Genomic DNA, 14,243 nt, shown 5'->3' with positions numbered 1-14,243 from the left:
TGTCTTATAAGGCGGAAGCCTTTATTACTTAGCAAGAGCTATAGAATTTATGTACAAAAAACCAAAGTTCCAGCCTGACTATGTGCCGCAAAAACGCTAAGAAATTAAAATCAGCTGCAACCAAGGAGAGGCCCCCCCCTCAAAACACTAGGATTATTATTATTGTAACTCAATGCTTAAATAAGGATAATGTTTTCTGTCACTATTTTATGTGGCATGGTTATTACTGGCCTCTCTTGTCACCTGCACTGAACTCATGGTTTTGTGCTGGGCTCTCAAAGAGGCAGGTTTGCTTTTTTTTTTCTGGCCACTCGGTACCATTTAGCATGTTACCATTGCTGTGCCCTTAATGACACTCTAAAAACTTAAAAGAGTTAACGTTCTTTCTTTAATATCTGGAAGTAACTCGAGGCTCTGGAAACATTTGGATTCTCATTATTATAATCAGAGATAATGAGAATAATGTGCAGAGATAATTGGTGCACAGTGACTGCAAAAGGATGACAAGCATGGACAAAAGTGTTTGGCAGGACCACACGTTAATACATGGGAGTGGCTGATTAACCCTCAATGCTTTCAATTCCTAAATCTATCCAATTTTAAGTTATACAGTGCCCATCACTTGGGCACTGTTCTTTATGATGTCTGCTGAACATTTGCCTGAGTCAAAAGTGTTTTGTTGTGAGCTACTCACATCACCTTAGGGAGGCTGGCTTCTATTATGAGCCTCAATTTTTTTATAAGCCCCTGAATGTTTAAACATATCTAAGAGTAAATTGGTTCCTGACAGAGGGTGTGAGACCATGAAACTTAGGTTATTCATGCTTTCCTAAGTGCTGAATTATGAAGCCTTTTTTTTTTTTTTTTTTTTTTTCCACACTGTCAATACCATCCCAAGGTAAGAACACTTTCCCTAGATCCAGTAGTTCTGGAGGTGCTGCGGCGATAAGCCTGAGGGCTGACCTGGGCTTGTTGCTAAAAAGTAATGGCTTAGAAAGGCAGTTTGCTTGGAAGGAAAAAAGAAGGTAGCTCTGTCAGCTGGTGTTAAAAATGTATCTAAGATTCCATGATAAAATGTGCCCATAAGCCCTCCTGTTATTACCAAGCTACGATAATGGAAACTACCTCCTTCTCTAGCCAAAGCTCTTATCTTCTCTTTTTATGATTTTCCTTTAACTACTAGGCTACTGTTGGTGTTTATGTTAGCCTGATTTCACTTGGGTAAATTTGTGGTGGAGGGGGAGGAACATACATTAAATGATATACTTTGGGACTGTTTGTATTTACAACTTTTACTGACCACTGGTACTGCTATCCTTAAAGAATATGGTACACCAAACACTTAAACTTCTCTAAGAGCCAGCGTAGACTGTAACATTACAATGTGTTACCATTTCTTCCTTAAACATTTTGTCTTTCACCATTCAGATCTAAACATCTAAATTTATAGCATTGAACAGTTTCGGCAACCAATATGTCTCTTATATCCAACAAACACAGGTGGTTAAAGCGGTTTTTTTGTTGTTGTTGTTGGGGAGGGGGGAAACCAGAGACGCAGTGTTTAATCTGTCTCCCTCCTCCTCTTCCCAGATACTTCTGAAAAAAAAAATCAGTTTCAGTTTTTTCAACTGTCAGATGAGGATTGTTGAGTTTGTGAAGATTAATTGAGATAATATCTGAGACAGTTCAGTTCTAAGTGCTATATGGAACAGTGCCATAAAAATGCAAAATCTTGCTATTATTATCTAGCAATATTATGCTCTGGTGTTAAGAGAATCAAGATCTATGGATCATCCAATAAGCATGTAAGAAGGGGATCCCTGTCCACTAAAGGAATATGTTTAACACTTCACAAAGAATGGAACAGAATTTTAGAAAATATTTCCTGAGATTTTAAAGTGTCTTAAATCATTTTTCTGCATAATGAAAAATGATTACTTTTAGATAATGAAAACTGGTAATGTAGGACCTGGGACTATATTCTTTATAGAGTAAAGTAGAAGCAAAATCCTAGGTTAAAATATACCATGGGGTAACTGTGTGTGTGTGTGTGTGTGTGTGTGTGTACAATAAAAAGGAAAATATTGTCAAATATCTGTGCTACTATATCTAGCTAATCATATTATTACTGACATATTTATTCTCAATTAAAAGCATAAAGTATTTTTTCACATGTCAGTTTATAAAGTCATTTGGGTATGTGAACTTACTACTATCTTGAGTTTCATAGTGTTTATAACCCACATATTTCATGGATCTCACTGCTTCCTGACATGCCCCTCATGTAGGAGTTGTACTGAAATCTGAGCTACTATCTTCTGTCATCTGGGTGAATAATACTTCGCTTTTGTTGTGTTTAGCTAGACAATGAGAAATGAAGACTACGAGTTCTTGATGTGTTCTGCCATGGGTTGGCTGAGAGGACCACAAGATACCTCATCATCTTGGACAGTTTAATCCAGCTCACACAAATGGCATATTTGTCTCTATCGGGACTGCTACAAAAAGGGATTTTAGTAATGTCATATTCACATATCACTTATGTCCAAGAATTGGGTCTCATTGGCAGGTTCATTACCAGCATGAAGAAACAATGGGTACTCCTACTTAGTACTTGACACAGCTGTCATCTTGAAGGTGCCAACAGGTTGAAAAATGTCACGTGACTTGCCATAGGGAACTCTGACATCACTACTCCCCAAAATCCTTATAGGAATTGTTCTCAACTGGGTGCCATTTAGCCCTCCCACCCCAGGGGACACTTGGAAATGTTTGGAGACATTTTTTTATTGTCATGGCTAGGGAAGTACTGCTGGTTATCTAGTAAGCAGAAGCCACGGATGCTACCTAACATCCTGCAATGCACAGGACAGCAGCGCCACCATCCCTGACAACAAGGAATTATCAGGTGCAAGATGTCAGCAGTGCCGAAGTTAGGAAAACCTTGTCTTTAAGGTGAGGGTTTCAGAGACAGTTGGCAGGGTAAGGAGAATGAATTACAAACGTTGGTCAGATCCACTCCACGTGGGGTATTTTGAAACATCAGATTTGGTGGTGATAAAGTATGATTCAGCACTTTCCTGTTATAAGAAAGACAAATTATCCATTCTCTTCTTGAGATTACATTAATATTGTTCACACCTCACCACTGATTTTCTAAAATAAAACATTCGGTGTTTACCTCCCTACTTGTTGGTTGTCCTGCAGGGAGGAAAGAAATCCAGAGAAATTACTGACATGCTGTGTTCCTCTTACAGTCCTATGCACCTCCCTCCCAAATTTAGAAAGGGTTGTAAATTGTACATATGTGGTGATTTCTATGTCAGCCTTTAATGAGAAGGCTTGTAGAAGCTGCATGTCGTCCACACCCAAAATATGCAGGTGTTATGGCAAAGCAGCTGCAGAATAATTGATAGAGTTTCCAAGTTCCACGGATCATGTCAAGATTCATTTACATTAAGTTGACCTGGGATCTGCAGTCTACTGTAAACTAAACTAATTTAAGAAGGGCATCTGTTGTGTTATCTCTCACATTGCCTTCAGCAGGCCTTCCCTTTTTATTTTGAGTGAAGTTTTTGCTTTTGTGTCTTATGACAGCAATGTCTCCTCCATGAAAAGCTGAGCCTTTGCCAACGTTCCAGCCACCTTCTGAATAAATCAACTATGTTCCATCAGGTGGCAGAAAGGGCACTTCGAATTTTCTTGTGGCAGATGGTTTGCCACATCTAATTGAAGTAATATAGTTTTTCAGATGGCCTTGATATGCTATAAGGAAATGTACAGTGTGTCATATTGTGACAAATATCTACTGGTTGAAATAGAAAATTTGGAGTAAATGTGTTGTACTCAGCATAGACATGGTGTTTTTTGGGGAGGGAAAAATCCTCGCCTTTATATTTTCAAGTCTTGGCTTCAGATGGAGGAAAGATTGCAATGGTTTAAATAGATGTGAAAAACGTACCGTCTTTTTAATTTTTTGAGATGGCCGTACTCTGTCACCCAGGCTCATAGCTTACTGCATCCTCTGAGTGATCCTCCTGCCTCAACCTCCCGATTAACCAAGACTACAGGTACATGCTACCATGCCTGGCTAACTTTCCAAAAAATTATTCTTTTTGAGATAGTTGTTTCGCTGTGTTGCCTAGGCTGGTCTCAAACTCCTGGGCTCAAGTTATCCTCCCCCCTCAGTCTCCCAGAGTACCGAAGTGACAGGCATGAGCCACTGTGCCTGATTCAAGACTGACTTTTTAATAGAAGCTGAGTCACATCTTTCCTCAGTCTGGTTAGGTAATTTTGTGGGTGGGGGTTTGGTAAGAAGCTGTTGCTGAGAGAATTACCGTTACAGTGCTGTAACAGAGTTATGGTTCTGAGAACCCACTGGGAGAAAATGATGTAATAATGCATTAAAGTGGAAGGAAAGAAAAGAGGTTTATGAGAGTAGGAGTGAGCTGGGCCCTTTAGCACCCCCATATCCCATAACTCAGCAGTGTCTAGACTAAGCTGAATGGCTCAGACAGCCCCTTCATCCTCAAGGCTTCACAGATTCACTGGCCTCATCCTGCCCAGACATACATAAAAGACAGAGCTTCAAGCCACTGCCCAAGAGGGCTTGTTATAATTTCCTAGAGGTCTGGTCCTTAGTTATTTATTACAAGTAATTATCAATTTGGAAGAGGGCTTGCTCAATGAACAAACTGGCATTTCCAAAACAATCTGTATAGGGTTGTTCTATGTAGGTAAGTTCTTTAAAAATAAATCTGGTTATTGATGTATCCTAATTCTCCCTTTATTAAAATCTCTGCTTAAATGTTGCTACCCCAGGGAGATGGAGGGGCCCATCCTTCTCTTCTCCTTACCCTGGTCTAGTTTGATGTGCAATACTGTTACTACTTGACATCATTTTTTGTATCTATTTGTTTATTTTCTATTCCTCTCCCGTGGACATCCCCCATTCCCTCTCCCCAATGCCAATGTAAGATCAGAAAGGCAGGCACCAGAGATGTCTCTCTTGTTCAGTATCTAGACCACTGCCTGGCATGTAATAGGTGAATAAATCTTTTGGATAATTCCCAAGTTTACTGTGACTTTCTGATTGATCTGAATCCTACCTGAGAAATGGGTGACATTACTAGGTACATTACATTATTCAAGAGAGGTGGAGAGAACAACTGTTGGTTAAGACCCCCAGATAATCTTTATGTGGATAGATCTTTGTTTCTCTGAACTTTTCTCTTCTAGACCCTGACCCTGGCATAATGGGATTCCCTCTTTCCTTCCTAATTATTTACTTTCTGACATTAGTAAGTCAATTTGGCTCAAATCTTCCGCACCTTGACTTGGGTTCTCAGAGACCTGTTCTGTTCGCCCAAGATTATAGTCAGATTTCTGATTTCATTACCAGCCTCCATTTGGCCTATTTTTACATAGTCATTAGGACCTTCCTGCTGTGGATTGAATGAACATATGTGTCCCTCCCAAATTAATGTTGGAACCTTTAACCCCAAGCTGATGGTATTAAGAAGTAGGGCTTTGGGGATATGATTAGGCCCTGAGGGCTCTGCTTTTGTGAATAAGATTAATGTTCTTATAAAAGAGCCTTCTAAAGACTTGCCTGGCCCTTTTGCCCTTCCATCTTTTCTGCCATGTGAGGACACAGCATATTTCCCCTCTGGAGGATGCAGCAAAAAGGTACCGTATTAGTCCATTTTCATGCTACTGATAAAGACATACTTGAGACTGGGCAGTTTACAAAAGAAAGAGGTTTAATTGTATTTCAGTTCCACATGGCTGGGGAAGCCTCACAATCATGGTGGAAGGCAAGGAGGAGCAAGTCATGTCTTACATAGATGGCAGCAGGCAACGAGAGAGAACTTGTATAGGGAAACTCCTCTTTTTAAAACCATCAGATCTCCTGAGACTTATTCACTATCACAAGAACAGCACAGGAAAGACTTGCCCCCACGATTCGATTACCTCCAACTGGGTCTCTCCCACAACATGTGGGAATTCAAGATGAGATTTGCGTGGGGACACAGCCAAACCATATCAGATACCATCTTGGAATCAGAGATTAGCCCTCAACAGACTCCAAATCTGTTGATGCCTTCATCTTGGACTTCCCAATCTCCAGAACTGTGAGAAATATATTTCTGTGGTTTATAAATTATCGAGTCTAAGATATTTTGTTAGAGCAGCCTGAATAAACTAAGGTGCCTCCACTTGATCCTCATCTAGCTTGTTATCTCGGTAGCATTGATGTAACCCATACTTCTTTTTCTTTTTTGAAACATTTTTCTCTCTTAGCTTCTGTAACTCTCCTGTTCTGATTTCTCTTCTTTAATAGCTACACCTTTTCAGTCTCACTTATGGGCTTCTCCTCCCTCTCCCTATGACTATTATAAGATAGAGTGGTCCAGTGTTCAATCCTGAGCTCCTCTTTTCTCTCTTCTTCAAATCTGTTTCTTCTACAATTTACTCCATCTTACTAAAGGTCATCACTATCATATTCACCATTGATATTCACTTCAGAATTGTAGAGTCATCTTGATTTCTCTTTTTCCTAAATCTTCACATAAAATCCACTAGCATATTTTGGTGATTATACTTCCAAAAGATACCTTAAATATATCCACCTCTATCTATCTCCAGGGAAACCAAACCCCACACTAGTTCAAGGGCCTCTGAGTTGGTCTTCCTTCTTCCTCTTGTTTCCTTTGGTCCAATAGCTTTCAACACAGGTTGCACATTGAATAATCTAGAGATGTCTGGGTCCCAATCTCCACAAATTTTGATTCAATAGGTTTGGAATTCAATGGTATTAAGAAGTAGGGCTTTGGGGATATGATTAGGCCCTGAGGGCTCTGCTTTTGTGAATAAGATTAATGTTCTTATAAAGGAGGCTTCAAAAGACTTGCCTGGCCCTTTTGCCCGTCCATCTTTTCTGCCATGTGAGGACACAGCATGTTTCCCCTCTGGAGGATGCAGCAAAAAGGTACTGTATTAGTTCATTTTCATGCTACTGATAAAGACATACTTGAGACTGGGCAGTTTACAAAAGAAAGAGGTTTAATTGGATTTCAGTTCCACATGGCTAGGGAGTTTATAGAAAGTATCCTCCAAGTGACTCAAATATATCTCCAGGATTAAGGACTACTGCTCTAATCCAGTGGTTTTCAAGTTTTAGTGGACATATATTTACACATGCTCCTTGATAAAATGAAGATTCTGATTCAGTATACCTGGTTTGGAGCCCAGGCTGGAGTGCACTGGTGCGATCTCGGCTCACAGGAAGCTCCACCTCCCGGGTTCACACCATTCTCCTGCCTCAGCACCCCGAGTAGCTGGGACTACAGGCTCCCGCCACCACGCCTGGCTAATTTTGTTTTTGTATTTTTAGTAGAGACTGGGTTTCCCCATGTTAGCCAGGATGGTCTTGATCTCCTGAACTCGTGATCCACCCCCACCTCGTCCTTCCAAAGGGCTGGGATTACAGGTGTAAGCCAACACGCTTGGCCCAGTTTACATTTCTAACAAGCTCCTAGATCATGATCATGCTGAATGTCCAAGGCTAGGCTCTGTTCCATCTATACCCAGTAGTCAGAGTGGTCTTTTAAGAGGCAAATTGTACCTTGTCGCTCTCCTACTTGAAACTCTTCTGTGCTTCCCTTTACACATTGGATTAAATAAAGCTATATCATAGTCCTTCATTCTCTCTCTCTCTCTCTTTTTTTTTGACCTGGCCCCTACCTCCTCTCCAACTTCATCTCTTGCCATTATTCTGGCTCCCTGTACTCTAGCCACATGGCTATTTTCCAGTTCCTTAAACACTCTAAGCATGATTATTAGGAGTGTGGGCATGACAGTCAGTCTTCCAGAGAACCAATTCCAGTTTCACTATTTACTGTGTTTATGACCATGAGAGAGGGACTTAATTACTTTGCTTCTGTTTCTTTTTTCCATTCTATAAAATGAGAATAATGGTATCACCTAGATATAGGAAAATTGTGAGGCCTAAAAGAGATCACAAATGTGAACACTTAGGACATGTAGAGAGTGTCTAGTAAATATGACCTATTATCTCTTTCTGCTCCTTTGCATTCTGTGTCATGCTATTTTCATTTTAGCCTTTAATAGTACTGTTCCTGCTGCCAAGAAAGCTTTTCCTTTTGCACTTTGTTTTGGTGCCTCCTTCTCATCCTTTAGACATGATGTTATCTTCTCCAAGAGATATTTAATGACTGCTTATTTAAATTAGATACCCCTTCCTCCACCTTCTCTATGACCACACCTTGTTTGTTTGCTTTGCAGATTTGCCTGTTTTTATATTATCTGTCTCACCCACTAGACCATAAACACTGTGAAAGGTAGGAACCATGTCATTATTGTATATTCCCAAAGCTCAGCAAAATGTCTCGTATATAGTAGACTCTCAAAACATATTTGTTCAATAGATAGACAAATTAACGTATATTTATCACCCCAGTCTGCAGGCATCACCTGAATTCATAGAATATAGAGACTCTATAGATACTGGAAATTGACCTTAAGGCCCTTTAGCTCAACTAACTTATTTCACTGATGTGGAAAATCCCATTTTGCTAATGTGATCCCAAGCTTGATGACTGTATTACTGTTACTGACTATGGCTTGTGCCTTGATGCTGATAAACTTTGGTATGTTAGTTCAGCAAAAAGTGTCTATGATGGTTGATACTGAGTGTCAACTTGATTGGGTTGAAAGATACAAAGTATTGTTCCTGAGCGTGTCTGTGAGGGTGTTGCTGAAGGAGATTAACATTTGAATCAATGGGCTGGGAAAGGCAGACTCACCCTTTATCTGCATGGGCACAATCTAATCAGTTGCCAGGGCAGCTAGAATATAAGCAGGCAGAAAAATGTAAAAAGGGACTGGCCTAGCCTCCTAGCCTACATCTTTCTCCCTTGCTGGATGCTTCCTGCCCTCAAACAGCAGACTCCAAGTTCTTCAGTTTTGGAACTTGGACTTGCTCTCCTTGCTCCTCAGCCTGCAGATGGCCTATTGTGTGACCTTGACATTGTGTGAGTTAATACCTAATAAACTTCTATATATATATATATAACCTTGACTAATACAGATTTTGTACTAGAGGAAGAGAATAATAAGGATGAAGTTCTTTCATTGGTTTTGGGGTTTCTGGAGTTGGCTGCTTAATATGATTAGGTCCCAAAATGCTAAGGACTCTACTTCTAACAGTATGGAGAACACTGATAGACCTTGGTGTAAACTATTTAGAGACTTATGCAAAATAAATGCATTTGACACTCCTGATTCATCACTCCTGAGAGGTAAGGAGTTTAGTGACTCTGTATATAATACCTTTGACCATATGTAGAGAACCAAGGAATGTAATAAAGCTGGTTCGTTGTTCCTAAATTCAGTGGACACAGTGATAAAAGAAAATGATGAACTCAGGCATTCTGTTTCCTAGGTTCAGAAGCAGATACTGAACCTCAAATCTGCCAAGATTGCCCTGAGTGAGAGTGTTCTCTTTTGTAGAGAAAGAGCTGAAATTGTGGAAAAACAGACACAAACTCTTATCATGCAAGTGGCTGACCTGTAACAAAAGGTGCATGCACAACCTTGCCAGGTGTCTACTGTTAAAGTGAGGGCATTGATTGGAAAAGAATGGGACCCTGAAATTTGGAGTGGAGGTGTATGGGAGGACCCTGATGAAGCTGGGGACACTGAGCTTGTAAACTCTGATGAACCTTTTTTGCCAGAAGAAACAGCCTCCCCATCCCCAGTAGTGGCAATATCCCCTCCCAATCCAAACTGACATCAACCTTTCCACCTTTGTCTGAGGAGATAAACCCTGTGCTGACTGAAGCAACAGTGATGGCCTCCCCTGATGTAGTTTCCAGGCAAAATAATGTTGATTCTCATTAGGAGTCACCCCCAGCACCCCTGTTTGGTACTAGACCTATAACTAAAGTCCTGGCAGGCCCCTAGAGATGAGGTTGAGAGTATGACCCATGAGGAGGTTCACTACACTTGAAAAGAACTGTTTGAGTTTTCTAATTTACATAAACAGCACTTTGGAGAACAGGCATGGGAATGGATATTAAGGGTGTGGGGTAATGGTGGAAGGAACATAGAACTGGATCAGGCTAAATTTATTAATTTAGGCCCACTAAGTAGGGACTCTGCATTTAATGTTGTAGCCTGGGGAGACAAAAGGTCCTAATAGTTTATTTGCTTGGTTAGCTGAAATATGGATTAAAAGATGGTCCACTGTGAGCAAGCTGGAAATACCTGATCTCCCTTGGTTTAATGTAGGGGAAGAGATCCAAAGGCTTAGGGAGATTGGGGTAGTGGAGTGGATTAGTCACTTCAGACCTACTCATCTCAGTTGGGACGGTCCAGAAGATATACTCTTGACCAACACCTTGCAAAATAGATTTGTGAGGGCAGCACCTGCATCTTTGAAGGTCCCTGTAATTGCTATTCTCTGTATGTCAGATCTAACAATGGGAACCACAGTCACTCAACTACAAAATTTAAATACAATGGGAATAATTGGATCCCAAGGTGGCAGGAGCCAAGTGGAGGCACTCAACTGTCAAAGGCAAGGTGGACATAGCTACCAGAATGGACAGCAGAGGCAAAGTGGCAATCAAAATTGTCTGACTTGTGTAGAGCTCTGACATTGTCTAATTAATCAAAGTGTTCCTAGAAGTGAAATTGATAAGATGCCTACTGCATTCCTACTTAATTTATATAAGGAGAAAACTTCTAGGTCGAATGGACAAAAGACTAATTTGAATTATAAAAACAGAGAATTGTGGCTCCTCAATCAATTTCCAGACTTGAGCCAGTTTACAGACCCAGAACCACTTGAATGAAAGGGAGGACCCTTTCCTTCAAGGGTAGGGTCTTGAAGTAATGTAGAGGGAAGACCCCACTACATTACTGACAATTTATGCAGTGAATCTTTCTCCCATCGTTCCCCAAGGATACCTCCCACCTTCACCAGGGTAACTGTGCACTAGGTAAAGGGAAGTGATAAGACATTTTGGGGACTACTGGACACTGGCTCTCAGCTGACATTGAAACCAGGGGACCCAAAACATCACTGAGGTCCTCCAGTTAAAGTAGGGACTGATGGAGGTCAGGTAATTAATGGAGTTTTAGCTCAGGTTCAATTTATAATGGGTCCAGTGGGTCCCCGGACTCATCCTATGCTCTTTTCCCCAATGCCAGAGTGCATAATTAGCATAGACACATTTAGCAGGTGGCAGAATCCCCATACTGGCTCCCTGACTGGTAAGGTGAGGTCTGTTATGGTGGGAAAGGCCAAATGGAAGCCATTAAAGTTGCCTTTACCTAGAAAAATAGTAATTCAAAAACTATATCATATCCCTGGAAGGATTGCAGAGATTAGTGCCACCATCAAGAACTTGAAAGGTGCAGGGGTGGTGATTCCCACCACATGCCCGTTCAACTCTTCAATTTGGCCTGTGCAGAAGACAGATGGATCATGAAGAATGAAAGTAGATTATCATATGCTTAACCAAGTGATGGCTCCAATTGCAGCTGCTATATCAGATGAGGTTTCATTGCTTGAGCAAATTAACACATCTCCTGGTACCTGGTATGTAGCCATTGACTTGGCAAATGCCTTTTTCTCTATTCCTGTCCATAAGGGCCACCAGAAGCAATTTGCCTTCAGCTGGCAAGGCCAGCAATATGCTTTTACTGTCCTACCTCAGGGATATATCAACTCTCCAGGTTTGTGTCATAATCTTATTCAGAGAGATGTTGATCGTTTTTCACTTCTGCAAGATATCACACTGGTCCATTACATTGATGGTATTATGCTGATTGGATCCAGTGAGCAACAAGTAGCAAACACACTGGACTTATTGGTGAGACATTTGCATGCCAAAGGATGGGAAATAAATTTGACTAAAACTCAGGGACCAGGTCGGGTGCGGTGGCTCATGCCTGTAATCCCAGCACTTTGGGAGGCCGAGGCGGGCGGATCATGAGGTCAGGAGATTGAGACCATCCTGGCTAACACGGTGAAATCCCGTCTCTACTAAAAATACAAAAAAATTAACGGGGCCTGGTGGCAGGCGCCTGTAGTCCCAGGTACTCGGGAGGCTGAGGCAGGAGAATGGCGTGAACCCAGGAGGCGGAGCTTGCAGTGAGCTGAGATCACGCCACTGAACTCCAGCCTGGGTGACATAGCAAGACTCTATCTCAAAAACAAAACAAAACAAAACAAAACTCAGGGACCTTATACCTCAGTAAAATTTCTAGGAGTCCAGTGGGGTGTGGCCTGTTGAAATATTCCTTCTAAGGTGAAGGATAAGTTGCTGCATTTGGCCCCTCCTACAACCAAGAAAGAGGCACAATGCCTAGTGGGCTTATTTGGATAGTGGAGGCAACACATTCCTCATTTGTGTGTGTTACTCTGGCCCATTTATTGAGTGACCCGAAAGGCTGCCAGTTTTGAGTGGGGTTCAGAACAGGAGACGGCTGTGCAACAGGTCCAGGCTGCTGTGCAAGCTGCTCTGCCACTTGGGCCATATAACCCAGCAGATCCAATAGTGCTTGAGGTGTCATTGGCAGATAGGGATACTGTTCAGAGTCTTTGGTAGGCCCCCACAGATCAATCACAGTGGCGGCCTCTAGGATTTTGAAGTGAGGCCCTGCCATCTTCTGCAGATAACTACTCTCCTTTTGAGAGACAGCTCTTGGCCTGTTACTGGGCTTTGGTGGAAACTGAACATTTGACTTTGGGTCATCAAGTCACCATGCGAACTGAACGCCTATCATGAGCTGGGTGCTTTCTGACCCATCTAGCCATAAAGTGGGTCATGCAGAGAAGCATTCCATCATCAAATGGAAGTGGTATATGCATGACAGGGCTCGAGCAGGTCCTGAAGGTACAAGTAAGTTACATGAGGAAGTGGCTGAAATGACCATGGCCTCCACTCCTGCCACCCTGCCTTCTCTTCCCCAGCCTGCACCAATGGCCTCACGGGAAGTTCCCTATGATAGTTGACAGAGGAAGAAAAAACTAGGGCCTAGTTCACAGATGGTTCTGCATGATATGCAGGCACCACTTGAAAGTGGACAGCTGCAGCACTACAACCCCTTTCTAGGACATTCCCGAAGCACAGCTGTGAAGGGAAATCTTCCCAGTGGGCAGAACTTTGAGCAGTGCATCTGCTTGTGCACTGTGCATGAAAGGAGAAATGACCAGATGTGTGATTATATACTAATTCATGGGCTGTAGCCAATGGTTTGGCTGGATGGTCAGGGACTTAGAAGAAGCATGACTGGAAAATTGGTGACAAAGAAATTTGGGGAAGAAGTATGTGGATGGACCTTTGTGAGTGGTCAAAAATTGCCAAGATATTTGTATTCCGTGTGAGTGCTCACCAACAGGTGACCTCAGCAGAGGAAGGTTTTAATAATTAAGTGGATAGGATGACCCATTCTGTGGACACCACTCAGCCTCTTTTCCCAGCCACCCCTGTCATCGCCCAATAGGCCCATGAACAAAGTGGCCACAGTGGCAGGGATGTGCATGGGCTCAGCAACATGGACTTCCACTCACCAGGGCTAACCTGCCTATAGCTACTGCTGAGTGCCCAATTTGCCAGCAGCAGAGACCAACACTGAGCCCTGGATATGGCACCATTCCTCAGGTGGATCAGCCAGCTTCCTGGTGGCAGGTTGATTATACTGGGCCTCTTCCACCATGTAAAGGGCAGAGGTTTGTCCTCAGTGGAATGGACACTTATTCAGGATATAGGTTTGCCTATCCTGCATGCAATACTTCTGCCAAGACTACCATCTGTGGATTCACGAAATGCCTTATCCATCATCATGGTATTCCACACAGCATTGCCTCGGACCAAGGTACTCACTTTACAGCTAAAGAAGTGTGGCAGTGGGCTCATACTCATGGAATTCACCAGTCTTGCCAAGTCTCCCATTATCCTGAAGCAGCTGGACTGGTAGAATGGTGGAATGGCCTTTTGAAGTCACAATTACAACACCAACTAGGTGACAATACTTTGCAGGGCTGGGGCAAAGTTCTCCAGAAGGCCATGTATGTTCTGAATCAGCATCCAGTATATGGTACTGTTTCTCCCATAGCCAGGATACACGGGTCCAAGAATCAAGGGTAGAAGTGGAAGTGGCACCACTCACCATCAACCCTAGTGATCCACTAGAAAAAATTTTGCTTC

The 14,243-nt window shown here is 42.2% G+C and overlaps 1 long non-coding RNA gene across 6 annotated transcripts in view; it reads left to right on the top strand.

Moving 5' to 3' along the window:
• LOC103885053 overlaps positions 1 to 14,243 on the top strand; it is an 87,294-nt gene that overhangs the window by 55,536 nt on the left and 17,515 nt on the right. For 2 of the 6 annotated variants that reach the window (XR_001903347.3, XR_001903345.3), the window contains one exon: positions 8,308 to 8,363. This is a non-coding gene — a long non-coding RNA (uncharacterized LOC103885053). Of the gene's footprint in view, positions 1 to 4,165; positions 4,737 to 6,895; positions 6,992 to 8,307; positions 8,364 to 14,243 lie in introns of those variants that run through there. The other 4 variants (XR_001903344.3, XR_001903343.3, XR_001903346.3 and 1 more) reach the window with 4 other exon arrangements.

The sequence above is a fragment of the Papio anubis genome, chromosome 5 (genome assembly GCF_008728515.1).
Source record: "Papio anubis isolate 15944 chromosome 5, Panubis1.0, whole genome shotgun sequence".
NCBI lineage: Eukaryota > Metazoa > Chordata > Mammalia > Primates > Cercopithecidae > Papio > Papio anubis.
The sequence above is the reverse complement of the archived record's forward strand: the minus strand, read 5'-3'. Positions and strand labels throughout refer to the sequence as shown.